At 35.4% G+C, this 17,339-nt stretch overlaps 1 protein-coding gene across 2 annotated transcripts in view; it reads right to left on the bottom strand.

Moving 5' to 3' along the window:
- Window positions 1–17,339, bottom strand: part of MARCHF1 (membrane associated ring-CH-type finger 1) — an 879,756-nt gene that overhangs the window by 453,717 nt on the left and 408,700 nt on the right. The window lies entirely within an intron of this gene.

The following is a 17,339-nucleotide window of genomic DNA, read 5'->3' on the forward strand; positions in this document are numbered from 1 at the left end:
ACAAGGAAATAACTAGGTAAAAGACATAGGTCCTGTGAAAGGGAAAACGATTCTTTCACTTATTAAAATTTCCCTTAAAATAAGGTACGAAATTATAGTTCTCATAAAAATCACATGGAATATTAAGAGAGCATCACTAATTCCCAAGAAATTCAGACTTTAAAAAAGTCATGTTTTTGTTTAGCATAAACCCAAATATTTATATGTTATGTAAAATACTTGGCATTTAAACTCCATGTCTAAAACTTTCTTGGATGATTAATATAGCAAATTCCATTTACTCATTAAAAATACATAATCAGTAGAAGTGAAATATAATGAGGTGACATTTAGAGATGCCTAAAAACAATTTTCTCATGTGTCCCTTGGATACTGTTAGGTAAAAATAAAATGCATATTTTAAAAGACTCATAATTGTATGCAATGTTATCTCCTTTATAGAATTTTCACATGTTCATGTTGTCTTGACATGATTTCTTCATTTAAAAACAAATTATAGCCATGATTTTATTTATGGCTATCTCATACTTCTTCATAAAATTTTAAAAATCTAATAAACGAGGTCTTAAATTTGTGCTTCTAAAATTTGAATGTGTTTATAAATCACCTGGGGATCTTGTTACAAATTCAAATCGCTCCCTTAGAGGCACAAAACCAAGTAACCATGCTTTAAGAGCTATAATTTTGCCCCTTGCACCTTGTATAAATTCAGAATAAAATTGCTTCATTTGATACTTGCTTGGAGATTTCAACAAACTATAGACCGTTTGAAATTTTTAAATGTTAATCTTCTTAGAAAAGTAACACATTTGTCTGCCTTTGGGAAACCAATTCCAGATTTTAGCAACATTCTTTGTGTTCCTCTGCAGTCTGTGATTCCATCCATGCCCATATTTCTTATTTTTAAGAAATATGGGAATTTGGACAATGGAGGAGGAATGTATGTTTTCATGCTTTATACTGAAATTTACTTTCGTGGAAGGATAACTTCTAAAAATGTTTATGAATGACACCTTTAGTTCTAATGGCTTTCCTAATCCTTATTGAACATTAAAGAAAAGAAAAAAGAAAAGAAACATAGTGTTCTGGATAAAGTCTAACGGTCCGGAGTAACTCTCCTGAATGATTTAATGATCTTATAGCAAGCTCTCTCACATAATAGAGGATAGGATCTGCTTTGAGGGAAAAACAAAAACAAAAACAAAACAAACAAACAAAAAAACTTTAATGACTCTCACTGCCTGTGACATGAAGTCCACACTTTACTTTTCAGCAGAACACACAGGCTTTCAGAATCTGACACTCCCTGGCCATTATATTCTCTCACAACTCATGCCCTCCCTCCACAGGCCCATCCTGTCTGTGACTGTGCTGTGCTTCTCACGTCTGTGCCCTGTGTGTGTTGTTCTCTGATCTGAAGCACTCTGATTTGCCTGTCTCACTCATTCACTCTTCTTGAAGATCACATCTAACATTTCCAGTCAGAATCCAGGACTTTCCTTTAGATCTTCCCAATCCTGTTACAGCACTTATGTCGTGGCTGAAATTCTTTGCTCGCAATAGATTGTGACCCTCTCTAGGATAAGCATATTCCCGTCATGTCAATATTCCAGTGCCAAGTGCAGTGTATTGTGACAGATTCTTGATGAATGTCCAGTGAATTGACAAATAAATGAGTTTTATTTCCAATAATATATATTAGAAACTATAAACATGTATTTTGAACACAGATGCTAAAAAGCTACTCAAAAATTGTCACAACTAGAAAGGGATGGGAGACATGACAAGTAAATGCAATACGGATCCTGAATTGGATCCTGGAATAGAAAACAGAGGTGAGTTAAAAGCTGGTGGAATCCAAGAAAAAAAAGTATGTTGTTAATAGCATCGTACCAATGTTAATTTCTTAGTTTTGACAAAAGTAATATGAAAAATTACAATTATGTAAGATGTTAACATCAGGAGAAGCTGGGTAATGAGTGTATCAGAACACTCTGTAGTATCTTCATAATATTTATGTAAATCTAAAATTGTTCCATAATAGAAAGTTAAAAGAAAGTCTGCTCAAATCATAGTCTCAAGCTAGATTTCCTAAGTCACTTAGTCATTCAATAAATATTTACTGAAAATGTCTAACCTATAGTAAATGTTTAAAAATATTTCTTGAATGAACCACTGCTACACGAGTAATAGGACATATGATGACTTTCTTTCTTGGACATGCCATTGTTAATGTCACTGGTAAATTAGCTAACAAAGGAAGCCAGTACTGTTGTCCGAATGTCACAATTTCAGTGAGGGGACTAGATAGTATTCTTTAGCCCACTAGTTAATTAATACTAAGATTTTCATGCTACTTAACTGTTTCTTTAAGCAACAAATAAAGAGGATACCAGGGGGAACATTTTCTTTAAGGGCAACAAAATAGGAAAGATATCAGTGAAATAGACAATATTATATGCAAAATTGTAATATGGAGTACAAAATTAGTTTAAGTAAACAACACAGTTTATGTGTTGAGATAACAAATAAGTGATTTGGGGGACGACGAACAAATAACAAATATGGAGTGGTAACATGGCTCTCAGTATTAAATATCTGCATTAGCATTTAAATAGTATGTTTATCAATTTCAAATAATAACACCTATACATTTATGTCTTCATTGAAAGACTACAAAGCGAAACTTACTGTGATAGTTATACATTTAGTCAAAAGAAGCTAAGTGTTCAACCAGCAAGAGTCCCTATGGCTAACCCATTCTCACTTAACTCAGAAGATTTATTCACTTTATATCTATATTATTAGAATCCTCAGAAAATGATTTTTATTTTTCCTTCAAATGTACTCTATGTAACTTTTATTAAATTATTATTTTTAACTGCTAAATAATTATATAAAGGTAAACAATAGAATCTGAATGTTTTAATACATTTTATTTGAATTTACTAACAGAAACTTTCTAGTTACAGCTGACAATTTTTTCTTTGAAAATATTATAGCTATTTAATTAAACTGTGATACTACATTCTAAATCATGAATTAAATTTTACCATCATTAATATAATGTGACAAATGTATTTTCAAAATTCTGTGTATATCTGTAGTAACTATAATGAAAAATTAACCTTAACAGTAGTTCTAAAGTTTCTCATGGTTAAGCCCATGCAGCAGAACCAAACTAGTATAAAACATAGTAAATGGTCTTGTGTTGCTCAGGAAACTATATCATCCACTGATTGGAAATTTGCTTTGAATATACAAAAGTTCTTATCAAGAATGCTTTGTTTTGCTGTCAAAAGCTTAGCTTTTTAAAAAAAGTTTTTTAAAAATGTGTAATGTAATGAGGAAGGGAAGTGAGATATCAAATTGAGTGAGCATCTACTTTAATAGGTGGCAGATATGTATATGTAAACTGAACTCTTGGTTTCTTTTATTATGAAACTTAACTCTTTTCTATTGTTTCCTGATAAGGAACTAGCTCTACTTGTCAGTCATGGAATTTCTCATGCCAAAAAAATTTAAGTCATTGTCGACAATTTATAACCTTTACACCCAACTTTCACCCTGTAAGTGGATCCACTCTACTTACATTGTATATCATGAATCTAACCAGCTCTCTGTACATCCACAATTACCATCCAGGTACTGATCTGCACTTGTCTCTTCACAGGCTCCTGCAACAGCCTTGTAATGAACTCCCTGCTCAATTCATGTTTCTCTAAAGTTTATTTCCCATGCTGTATTCAGAAAGTCTTTTAAAAAATGAACATTTCCAATCACATTTTATTCATATTTAGAATAAAAAACAGAGCCTTACAATAAGAGCCCGAAAGACTCTTCATATCTGTTCCCTGGACGCTTCTCAACACCCTTTTTTCCCTCACTTCTGCTTCAGCCATTCTTGGTAGAACATTTATAACATTCCTGTCTGACGGCCTTTGCACAGGAACATCTTTACCTTCAGATGTTCAAATTTTACCCGAGGACAGCTGTAAGTTGACCTCTTTAAAACAGCAAACTTTTGCTTTCCCAAATGACTTTCAATCAAGTGTGTGTGTGTGTGTGTGTGTGTGTGTGTGTGTGTGTGTGTTTGGTCATTGCATTTATCATCTGACTTAATATATATTTATTATCCATCTCTTTCCACTAGAAAATCAGATATGATGACTGTTGTTACAAAGTTATGGACTTTGTTCGTTTCCCAATGAATATTCAGTGTCCAGAAGCTTAACACATACAATGTAGCAGGCATTTAATAATGATTAGTTTTGTAAATGAATAAATGAATACGTCTTTTCTTTGTTTCTTTTGACAAAGAACATTGTCATACATTGTCTCCTTAAAAATGTAAGATGTTGACTGTTTTACATATGGAGGAAAAACCTGGGGTTACACAACATATAACATATAAAATTTAGCCTTTGTTAAGAGTAAGATTTAGTCAATTTGAACAATTTGAAGAATATGTTATTCATTCTATTTTCTTACTTGATTTTTTTTATATTGCTTAGTTACCTTAGCTGGTCTTTTAAGATCTACTGTAATCTAAAATTACAGGTAAAATTATTGCAAAAGAAGAGATCATTCTTGAAAATTTTTTCATTGTATGATGCACAAAATCTCACAGTTGGGATGAATTCGGGAATAATTTATTTTGACCAATAGAAAATAAGAAAAATGACATTCTGGGGTTTCTGAATCCAGGCTTTAAAAGGATTTATAGCCTCCACTTTCACAAAGAAGGAACTCATCTACCACGGAAAGCTGTCTAGACCATCTGCTCTCACTGAGGAATTAGAGACATTTAGAAAAATGAGAACACATGGACACAGGAAGGGGAACATCACACTCCGGGGACTGTTGTGGGGTGGGGGGAGGGGGGAGGGACAGCATTAGAAGATATACCTAATGCTAAATGACGAGTTAATGGGTGCAGCACACCAACATGGCACACGGATACATATGTAACAAACCTGCACATTGTGCACATGTACCCTAAAACTTAAAGTATAATAATAAAAAAAAGAAGCTCTTTCAGAAAAAAATAATAAAAATAAAATATGCAATTTTAGCATTGAAAAAAAGAAGAAAAATGAAGGCAATTTGAAGAAAAACTGAGGCTCCCCCCAGCCAAATGCCAGCTAGAGACCCCAGAAATGTAGGCGAGGTTATCTGGGAATCTGTTCCCCAAGTTGATCTACCATACACAGTACCACATGGAACAGAGAAGAGCTGTTTCTGCTGAACTGTACACAAATACCTGACTCAGAATTGTGAGCAAATACAATTATGGGTGTTTTAAGCGACTAAAATTCAGAGTAGTTCGTTAAGCAGCTGTGCTAGTCTGCTCAGGCTACAATTTTGAAACTCATATAGAACCAAAAAAGAGCCCAAATAGCCAAAGCAATCCTAAACAAAAAAAAAAGCAAAACAAAACAAAACAAAAAAAGCTGGAGGCATAGTGATACCCATCTTCAAACTATACTACAGGGCTACAGTAACCAAGACAGCGTGGTACTGGTACAAAAACAAGCACATAGACCAATGGAACACAATAGAGAGCCCAGGAATGAAACCACACGTTTATAACCATCTGATCTTTGACAAAGCTGACAAAAACAAACAATGGTGAAAAGAATCCCTAGTCAATAAGTGGTGTTAGGATAACTGAGTAGCCATGCACGGAAGATTGAAACGGGACCCCTTCCTTACACCATATAAAAAAATCAACTTAAAAGAGATTATGGACTTAAATGTAAACTCTAAAAATATAAAAACCTTGGAAGACAACCTAGTCAATACCATCCTGGACATAGGAATGGGAAAACATTTCATAATGAAAACACCAAAAGTAATTGCAACAAATGCAATAAAATTGACTAATGGGATCTAATTAAACTGAGAGTTTCTACACAGCAAAAGAAACTATTAACAGAGTAAACAGACAATCTACACAATGGGAGAAAATATTTGTAACTATACATCTGACAAAGGTCTAATATCCAACACGTATAAGGAACAAATTTACAAGAGAAAAACCAACAACCCCATTAAAAAGTGGGCAAAGGACATGAACAGATGCTTTTCAAAAGATAATATACATGCGGCCAACAAGCATATGGAAAAAAGCTCAATATCACTGATCGTTAGAGAAATGAACATCAAAACCATAATGAGATACCATCTCACACCAGTCAGAATGTCTGTTATGAAAAAGTCAAAAACAACAGATGCTGGTGAGGTTGTAGAAGAAAGGGAACACTCATACACTGTTGGTGGGAATGTAAATTATTTCAACCATTGTGGAAAGCAGTATAGAGATTCCTCAAAGAGCTAAAAGCAGAACTACCATCAGACCCAGCAATCCCGTTACTGGGTATATAACCAGAGGAATATAAATCATTCTATCATAAAGACACATGAAGACAAATGTTCATTGCAGCAATATTCACAATAGCAAAGACATGGAATCAACCTAAATGTCCATCAATGACAGATTAGAGAAAGAAAACGTGGCCGGGTGCGGTGGCTCACGCTTGTAATCCCAGCACTTTGGGAAGCCGAGGTGGGCGGATCACAACGTCGGGAGATCGAGACCACGGTGAAACCCCGTCTCTACTAAAAAATACAAAAAAATTAGCCAGGCGTGGTGGCGAGCGCCTGTAGTCCCAGCTACTCGGAGAGGCTGAGGCAGGAGAATGGCGTGAACCCGGGAGGCGGAGCTTGCAGTGAGCTGAGATCGCGCCACTGCACACCAGGGTGGACGAAGGAGGACCCCTCCTAAAAAAAAAAAAAAAAAGAAAACGTGGTACATTTACATTATGGAATACTATGCAACCATAAAAAAGAATGAGCTTGTGCCTTTTAAGGGAACATGGGTGGAACTGGAGGCTATTACCCTTAGCAAACTAACACAGGAACAGAAAACAAAATACCACATATCTTCACTTGTAAGTGGGAGCTAAATGATGGAACTCATGAACACAAAGAAAGGAACAACAGACACTGGAGTCTACTTGAGTGTGGAGGGTGGGAGGAGGGAGAGGAGCAGGAAAAATAACTATTGAGTACCAGGCTTAATACCCGGGCGATGAAATAATCTGTACAACAGACCTCTGTGACACGTGTTTACCTATATAACAAACCTTCACATGTACCCTTGAAACTAAAATAAAAGTTTAAAAAAAAAAAACACAGACTGGGTATCTGAAATAACATAAATTTATTTCTCACAGTTCTAGGGACTAGAAGTCCAAAATCAAGGTGCTGTCAGGGCTGGTTTCTGGTGAGGCCTCGTTTTCTAGATTATAGACAGCCACCCTGTCACTGTGTCCTCACATGAGTTTTCCTCTGTGTGCATGTGGAGCGTTCCCTGATGTCTGTCTCTCTCTCTCTCTTTTTCCAATCCTGTTGGATGAGGGTCCCGTCCTTATTTAACCTTAATTTTCTCCCTAAGAACCTCTCTCCAAAGATAGTCACATTAGGGGTTATGGAACCAAATGTTTCTATTCATAGGCCTCAGCCTGTGAATTTTGGGAGGGGTACAATTCAGTCCACAACAGCAGCAATAACTTAAACACTCATCTATAGAATAGCTGTCAATAACCATTACTCAATTCCATATTGACCTTCCGTGTAATAAAGGTGTTTGTGATCTTACTGGGCATTAATAGTGCTAGAGAAAATTAACACATATGACATTGCTCTTTCTTATATTTAAAATGAGTCCTAATGCTGTCATTGAAAATAATAAAAGTCAAATATGCTTCCTTTACTATTAATCTGTGGAAGTGGCTGAGTCGTGGTGAATTTAAAAAAGAATTAATTGACTTAAGCAGAAGCAAAAAATAATAAGGAAGAGTCATATGAGATGGTGTCACTATGCCATTCATTTAAACCTTTTCATGTGCTACCCTTCTCCACGAGTCTCTTGTCCTATCTCGGTTTGCCATGAGCTGAAGCAGCATTATATGATCAAAGGGACACTCAACTGTCATGGTTGACAGACTTGCTTATTATTCTTTCTTAGTAAATGCCTTTGATATTCTCTGATCTAAAATTTTATGTAACTTCTCTTTGACACCTTTTCCCCAAAGTTAAAAATAAGATTAAAAATACTTTCCTCTGAAACACAGTGAGGCTAAAGGCACTGATGCTCTGAGGATAACTGCACTAATTTTCATGATTATACTTGGAATTCCAGGAAGAAAGGTTGTAAGTAGAAGAGCATATTATTATTTTGTAGAAGAGTTTCACTGTGCTGTAAGGTTTTTCATTTGTTTAATTTACTGGATATGGCTCAGTTTTCTGGGGACAAAGTGGACAATTTTAACATTTGTTTTTACTTTAAAATTAAGAAACAGTTGTCTGTTAAAATGTTTGAAATAGGACTTACTCCAACTTGCAAAAATTGAACATTGGTAGTTAACACTAAATAAAAATTGCTGGTATTTCTGTTAAATTTTATTTCTAAAAAATGTTTTCTAATATTTCCCCCCAACCCAAAAGCCAATAGCCTAAATCTTGGGAAATCTTCCATTGGAAACAACTGCAATTAACAAACTAATAGACTTATTCATAATCTAGGTGCTCTTAGACACTAAAAGCGCAAGCTGACATCATTTGGGACCAGAAACAAGTATTTATTGGACACCTTCATTACCCTAGACCCTGCGCTAGGTTCTAGTAAACAAGAAGATAACTCAGGAGGGGGGCAGAGGTGTGGAATTGGGGGTGGGGCCAAAGAAGGCTTTAAGGTGGAGGTAGCTAGATAAGAAAAATGAAGTAAAATCACAAAATTTACAGGTCCATAGTTCTTATCTTTCTTATTTAAATGGTGTAAGGAATGATTTAAAAATATGCTATGATTATGGCCTAAATTTGAAAAGCAGGTAGTTTATTGTATCCATATTGTGTACTACAACTGTGAAAGAAATGTACATTCTGCTTAGGCATTCAAATCTGAATAATAACGTTAGGAATTGTTTAAGGCATAAAATGGAAGCTTTTCTATTCTCCTTAATTTTAAAACTTTAGATACCATAGTAATATATTTACAAAAATGTTTTCAGCATTCTAGTAAAAAATGGTTTTATAATGAATGTAGTATAAATTCAAATCTTCTTAAAATCCTATGCTACTTTTTTTAAAAATAAGCTTTTTAAAGCGATTTTAAAAAATGATTTAGAGCCTAGAGTTTTATTTTGCTTCTTTGGTAAAACTTTAATGACTTTTATATAAGGACATGACATCTGGCTTGATCCCATAAGGTAAGTACTCTGAACAACAGAGCCTGTATATTCAATACATTCTAAAAAATATCCACATTTATTTCCACTCAACAGTTTTTCTAGAGGGCACTGCATTTCTCTACAGAACCTTGTATTGCAAAACATCTGGGTCAGAATAAAATCATATGCTCTCAAGGAATAATAGTTTTAATAAAAAAAACCTTCCAAAAATCCACTAAAATAAATGTATAAGATACAACTGATTTTTAAAAACTTACATACACAGATGCACTGATTATACATCAGCCCTTTAACATTGTGACACAGTCTAAGGCATTAGCGTACTTTGACTGTACAGATCAAACTAACACAAAAATGCTTCATCAATATAAGGTCTATATTTTTCTCAGAGGTTTCTAGTGACTTCATAACCTCCAAAAAATTCTTGTTGGTTTCTCTTTTTCGGCAGACCATATTGGTAACCAGTGACATAGGAATGACATAGGAATTGAAAACGGATGATACCAAATTAAGATACATTTTACTATTCTCCTTAGTGAATTACAGTTTATAAAGGGAAGTTTTATGGATCATTGATAGGTGAAGCTAATTTAGGATTACTCCAGAGATCATTAAGGCCAAATATAACATTTTCGAGAGATTGTCAGTGATGTGTAATAGCTAGTCGTCAAAGATGGCCCTATAATAAACCATGCTTCTGAGTATTCACACCCACAATTCCCTTACCTTAAATCAGGACTTGAGTTGTGATTAATTTGACAAATAAAATATGGTAGAATTGATGCTATGCTAATTTCAGGTCTTTCAGAAGACTTTTTCTCTCTCTGAAGCAACCTCCATCATGCAATGAAGCACCTACCCTAAGACAACTATCCTGTGAAAAACTCAAGTCATATAGAGAGGCCCTGAAGGATGAAATACTGAGCACAGAAAGACAGTGAGTGAAGAAACAGTCATGGACACCCAGCCTAGTCAAAGTTTTGGAGATCTCTAGCTCCAGCTACAATCCCACCACAACAGTAAGAGACTTTATGCAAGAACCTCAGCTGAGCCCAGTAAACCCTCAGAACTCCAAGGAATACTAATAAATTGTTGGTTGTTTTACTTTGGGGTAATTTGTTACTTGGTAATCAATAAGCCAAAGGGTTTTCTGGGACCACAGAGCTTGAACAGGGTAATAAGCTATTTCCTACTCGTTTTCACAATCACCTGCACCTGTGCTTACCATCACTTTCTCTAAATATCTGTAACATTTATTATACAAATAACAATTTGATATTTAGCAAATTTTACTGCTGTCTTGTTAGCTGTTAATTTATGTCTTCTTTGTCACTAATGGGAGAGCAGAAAATAACTTTTTAAAAAAATCTTCACTACTAGTAGAAACACATAACTTAGTAGTTATTTAGTGATAACAATGATGATGTTTTGAAAACTAAGATTCATTACTATTTACTTAATAAACTCAATGTGAGTAATTACTGCAAACAGTGTGGATTAGGTTATGACAGTTTTTTCCACCTGGAGGGCTTGTTAATACTACACTGCTGGGCTTCATCTTCCAGAGTTTCTGATTCAGAAGGCCTAAAATAAGGCCCAAGAATTTACATTTCTAACAACTTCCCAAGTGAGGCTGACACTGTAGGTCAAGGACCACACTTTGGGAACCCTGGCTCAAGATAATGCCAAAACTCTTTTTTCTAGGACTGTTGGTCCAAAATCTTGTAAATCAGGTCAAATAAATTTGTCTACTCTGCTGTTCACTTTCTTATCCTCTGCTTCTCTCTCTTTTGATTCCTTGTTTCTATAACCCTTTTTCCATGGTAGTCTTCACAGCCATTTCTGCCTTCCCAGGGCCACTCCATCTAAAGTCTCTCACAGCTAGGATGTCCTCCAAGCACACAGAACATGCTAAAATCTTCCACTGCCTCAATTCAGATTCAGAAATATTGCATTAAATGATCATCTTTGAGCTCGTCCTCGACTGAGATTGTGCTGATATTATTCTTGCATCAGCAGTGCCCAACACCATGCCTGAAATAAATAGTTGGTATCCAAAAATTTTTAAGTAAAATTAAAGTCAATCTAAAGTGTATATTTTTGATAGTTTTGCTATGACATTGCATGGCAAGCGTTCTATACAAGCTTCAGAATTACGTCTGCAAATTGAAAACAAATGAAACACCAGTCTCATATTTTTAAGAGGTTCAAGAAACTCAGTTCTTAGGAGACGTTTATTAAGCACCTATGTTAACTTGAACTGGGAATAAGCATAAATAGACACAATTATAACATTCCAGATGCTCACAAACTGGTGGAAGACAATTGGAAAGGGTGAGATTTTGTTTCAAAATATGGAGATTCTAAGGACTCCATTCAAATGTGGGAAGGATCTCTTGTTAGGGATTGAGACATCAAGACAGGTTTGCTTTGTGCCAGACGTCCACTACTCTGAGCACTTTATGTAAATCAACTCATTGACTCCTCATGCATGCTCTACACAGTAAGACTATTATTTTCAGCATCCCCATTTTGTAGATGAGGAAACTAATATACATGACTGATCTAAGACAGAGAATAAGTGTACCAATAGATTTCAACTTCGGCAGTTCAGAGTCTGGGTTCCTTATGGACTAAACTGCATTTCTCTCATTTCTCTCTTACAGGTAGGAGCTCCTAAAGGCAGCATCAAGGACCCAGACTTATCTCTGTCTTGTCTCTAGTACTACTGTACATGACATTTTTATCAAAATAGTTTGTATGTTCACTCCTCAAATGGCACTGAATTTATATCTGCACTGTCTGACTGAAAAGGTTATAACACTGTATAGTTAAACCAAGTTGATCTATGTCAATTATTCCCAAATGAACAGATTCCTACAACTGAAAAAGTACCTAACTGGAGCACATAATGTACATGCTTTGCTACTGACTCTCATGAGTGAGTAACACAGACCGTGATAGGTTCAATCAGTATGTCCTACACTTGATACCTAAGAATAGGTGCATTATCTCTATGAGGGAAAAGACATACTTTCATTTTTGCCTCTCACAATTTTTAGTGAAATTTATGATATACCCCGAGATTGACAGATGACAGATACAGTAACATAAAAATTATAAAATTTAAGTATATTTGGTATCTGATGCTATGGGTTATTACAAACAGCTACTGTTATAGATGGAACTCTTACAAATATTGATTTTGTTTCAAAGAATTGAGGTTATTAATATTTCAATTTAGGTCTAATTATGCTAAAATGTGCTATATTACACCAATACCAAAATAACTAATCTTACCATTTATAAATTGATGCTTCCAATGTAATTTAATAATCTGTTGTCTTTATAAACATAGTTATTTTGCATATAAGGGAGATGTTATTTCATTGTAATTAGGTTATTTAAATTCCACACCACTTAAAAAAAAAAACAGCTTTAGGGTATTAAGTATGTTTTTCATAGCTATAGCCTGTAAATTTTTACCTAATAAATAGAATGAAAACTGAGCATCCAATTTCACAGTGTTTAAGCCTAATGACCAAAGTAATTCTAACATCGGTAAACATATAATGAACATCTATGTAACATTTATTGAGCTAGATGCTCAGCATTAAAAACTGAATGAGAATACAATAATAGTAAGGGTGATGGCAATAAACAATGCTTCCAACATAACAAGCAGTCAATAAATATTTCTTGATGAGGCAATATATAACTGAATTGAAGCTAATATATTAGGGCTTTTTCCATATGTCAGGCACTGTCCTAAACACTTTTATGTATTAAAGCATTGTATTTTCCTCATATTCCTATTAGCATCACAATTTTACAGATAAGGAAATGAGGCTTTAGTGAGGGAATAACTTGTCCAGTGCCACACAGCTATCCAGTAGCACAGTTGAGTTTCTATTCACAGGTTTGCTTACTTTGGAGCTCCAGCAGGAAAGTCACACTTGCAGATCTACCAAAAACTGGCATGATTGTATGATTGCAGACATGTAAAACAAGTCTTCTGACAGCACAAAGGAGGGAATTATTCTGATTCTATAAGATGAAAAATATTTTACAGCTGAGTTCCCTTTTTAGTTGGGCTCTTAAAAAACCAAACACCAAAGAATAGGAAAATCACATTCCGGGGGAGGGAAAATATGCCAGTATAGTCGTATATTCAGGCAGTGCTGAGTAGCTCAATTTCTACTGCACTCAGAGAATACAAGGACCCTAGAGAGACTTGGAAGAAGAAATGTCTTTTGGAATCAGATCATTAAGGGACCTTGTATACCACGACAAGGAAATTAAATTTACCAATAAGGCAGCGGGAAGTAATCAAAGCCACTTAAGCAGAGGAGTGATATTGTCAAATTATCTTTCACTAATTTAACTTGTTGACAGAAGTAAGTTCGCTTCTTGATAGAGATCAGTCAGGAGCAGTGAGCAGCGGGAATGAAGGGAAGGGGAAATAAGTGATCAGAGGCTGATACTTGATCTCACTGTGCTGCTGCACGTCTCGTGGTCCATGTATTTTTAACTTTGAAGATATGTTTTAAGAAAGGCAAATCACTTTGGCAATTTGCATAACTAGCCCAGTCAAAACATTACAAGAGCAGTTTTTAAATCCACAGCTGTCAATGCCTTTCCTACTTTCTTACTTTCTGTCTTATTATCCAGCCAGTTTCTCGGGTTCCCTTTACTTCTATTAGTACAACATGGAGGATCATTCGTAGACAGTTGATGGCTGTCTTAATCAGGGCTCTCCAGAGCAACAGAAATAACAGGAGCTCTATCTACCTATTCACCCATCTATCTATATCGATATCTATTGGCGTGTACATAAAGAGAGGGGGAATTTGTTATAAAAGATTGGCTCATGTGATTATGAAGGCTGAGAAGCCTAAAATATGCAGTGTGGACTAGCAGGCTCGAGGCCCAGGAGAGCTGATGGTGTAGATAAACTCCAAACCCAGTCCGCTGGCAAATCCTCTCTTGTGTGGGGAGGCTGGTCTTTCTGCTGTATTTAGACCGTCATCTGATTGGATGAGACCCATCCACATTATGAGTGCAATCTGCTTACTCAGAATTCACTGATTTAAATGTTAATCTCATCCAAAATCATCTTCTAAGTTGATTGATAGATAAAATTAACCATTACTGTGGTCATTCCTAGATAATGTTTCAACTTGATGAGATATTAATTAAGAATTCATAAAAATTTCCCCTGCATTGCTGCCAATCTTTCATCCAGTAACAAGAAAAACTCTCTCAGTTGCTGCAGGCATTTTTCAGACACAAGATTAAAGTCAGGAATTTTTGTATCCATCTCCGTGAGAACCTTGATTTGCAGATAGCCTCTTGTTTGCTCATTGGACCCTATTTGCTACACTAAAGTACCCAGGAGAAAATGAAATTCTTGACTGGGTTTTTTGCAAGACATTTTAAAAACTCACTTAAAGACACTCATGCTACACAGGCAGGGCAAAATAAATAAATAAAATAAAGTGAGAGGAAAATTTAGACTGAGATTTCTACGTGGCCAATTTCTAAAATCAGCATTTGGAAATGCATTTCACTACTTGTTGCAAAGACAATAATAACACACATCATGTCTTTCTCGAAAACTCAGAAAAATCTCACTTATTTTGCACATCTTACTGTCATCGAATAATATTTACAGCTTTTAATGCATACAGAGAGCATTAATCAAAAACACCATTATACCTCGCCAGTGTTTGTTGAGCTCCTACTCTATGCTGAGCACTTTATAAACACTTTCTGCTTTCCTACGGTTCTGGGGACCTCTTCCTATTTGGGAACACCATACTATTTGCACTTAAGAGAACCATGGGATTGCAGATGCAGACACCCATATCCTAATACTTGGCCACCATTTCCTCCCTCACTCCTCTTCCATCTGCCCCTCATCCAACAAACAGCTCTGAAGCGCAATCCGCCCTGGAAAATAAAATGCAACAAAATAAAGAGTAGACTTCCTGGCTCAGAAATTGTTTATCCAAAATCACTGTCTCTAGACAAAGTGCATTAATTAGGAGGGCTAAGCTTAATTGCTCCCCCAGGCTTATGTAAAGCAGGGAGGAAAACAGGACTTAGAGGTCCTAGAAATATCCTGGATTACAGAGCTCATAAGGAAGCCACAGCTAAGTATTGCAGCTAGCCATAGGAACGTGGCTGGGAGTTTTTTCAGCAGATACACAGTAAGGTGAGTTTGGGCAGGAGCTCTCTAGAATGACCAACTGCTCCTCCTGACAAAAAAGAGGCAGAAAGGCATTTCTAGGAGCAAAATGTAGCTCATACACTGCCAGAGAAAGGAAGATCACATTTTCCCTCTTCATATGCACAGCTGGTAAACTCTATTTGCATTTTCATATTTTGTGCTAAGCTCAATATTTAAGAGTACCATTTCAAGTAAGAAAAATGTAAAAGCAGCATCGTGAAATTCTGTATGTTCCCTATGGCATTTTCTACAAGTTAAAGCAAATTTTTGCTGGAATGAGAATGCTTTAAAACGTGTTCAAAGAGATCCTAGTCAGTGTGGTGATACATGTCAGGGAAGATGTCATTCTTTTGGAGGTATTGATTCTTGCCAATACAGTTGGAACATGACAGAACAACAGGAATATTTTTTAACATCGTTTCCTGCTTTTACAGAAACTAAATTAGATTTAATATAAAAGTAAAAATGATTTTTCTCAGACTGTATGTTCATCCTTCCATTATTTACCTCCAGTGATAAATGTAGCATATGTTGTAGTCCATCTGGATGGGCAACAGATCAAAATAAACGACATGAAGCAGAAATATATGCTACACGCAACATGCTTCTACGATTTAATTTTCTTAAACTTGATGTCATGTAGCTTATTAATCAATGCATTTATCATTCAAAAATGTACATTACAGTAGAAATATTAAATGATATAAGAAATGATGCTACTCAATGTAGTAAAATTATTTATTTCATAACACATGTTTTGGGGGAAAACGTAAGGGGAATGGCAGCAAACACAGTCTCAAAATGATCTAAAGTGTGGAAGAAAATCATTATCTAAATAAGCAGGATTTCTACTCAAAGAAACATATTTCTCATGGAATCATCAAAATGACACTTGGCAAGAAGGAAGGCAGGAGGATGATAATTAGGGCAAAGCAAGAACTAAAGCCAGTAGATCTCACATATTCAGAGGGCCCGAGAGAGATACAACCTCCAATACAAGACACAGTGACTTAGACTACTCTCACATATGGTAACTTTCAAGGTTCTCTTCTTTATAATGTTAGGCACATGGTAGGTGTTTTAAAAATATTTGTTTAGAGGTAGTCAACTAGTTTGAAAAGTTGTAGTATATTGTAAATCTCTATTTTTATGATAATCTGACTGAAAACAGGGACCCAGCAGTGCTTCAAGTTAAGCAAGCTGAGTAAAGAATCTTCAATTATCCTGTCCTTCCCTGGGTCCTAAAGTGCCTTAGGGCCACTCAGGCCACCTGGGAAATACATTGAGTCATCCATTAACTCTTTCAAAACAGATTAGTCATGCATATAGATAGTAAGTACTCAATAAATGTTTGATGGAAGAATGGATACATGGACAGACGGATGGGTGGATGGATGGATACATAGATGAATGGATGGATGAACAAACCTTTCAAGTGTCTGAGAAAACAGTAGTGTTAAGTGGAAAGGAAGACAAATACAGTGTAAAGAACAATCCACTAGAAATAAAGAAGTCTAGATTTCAGTTTTACCTCTACATATCGAGATCTCTAACATTTTGGGTGATATTTGTATATAAAATTCAGGAGTTTATTTCTATTTACCGGAAAAAGAGGAGTTTGATTACTATTAACCTATCATCAGACTCTTAACATTCAATATTTCCCCAGGTCAACTCTCCAATAATCTCAACAAATTTTGATTTTATGTATGATCTTTATTCTCTAAAACATACCAATATATGCTCCAAAAACAGATTTTTATGAAAATAAATATTTCAAGCCTCTTCACCTACCTTGGTGGCCCATTTCTTAGAAAACTTTAGTTGTCAACAGTGCTCTTAAAATGCAACAA

The sequence above is a fragment of the Hylobates moloch genome, unplaced genomic scaffold (assembly GCF_009828535.3).
Source record: "Hylobates moloch isolate HMO894 unplaced genomic scaffold, HMol_V3 SCAFFOLD_3, whole genome shotgun sequence".
In the NCBI taxonomy this organism is placed as follows: Eukaryota; Metazoa; Chordata; class Mammalia; order Primates; family Hylobatidae; genus Hylobates; species Hylobates moloch.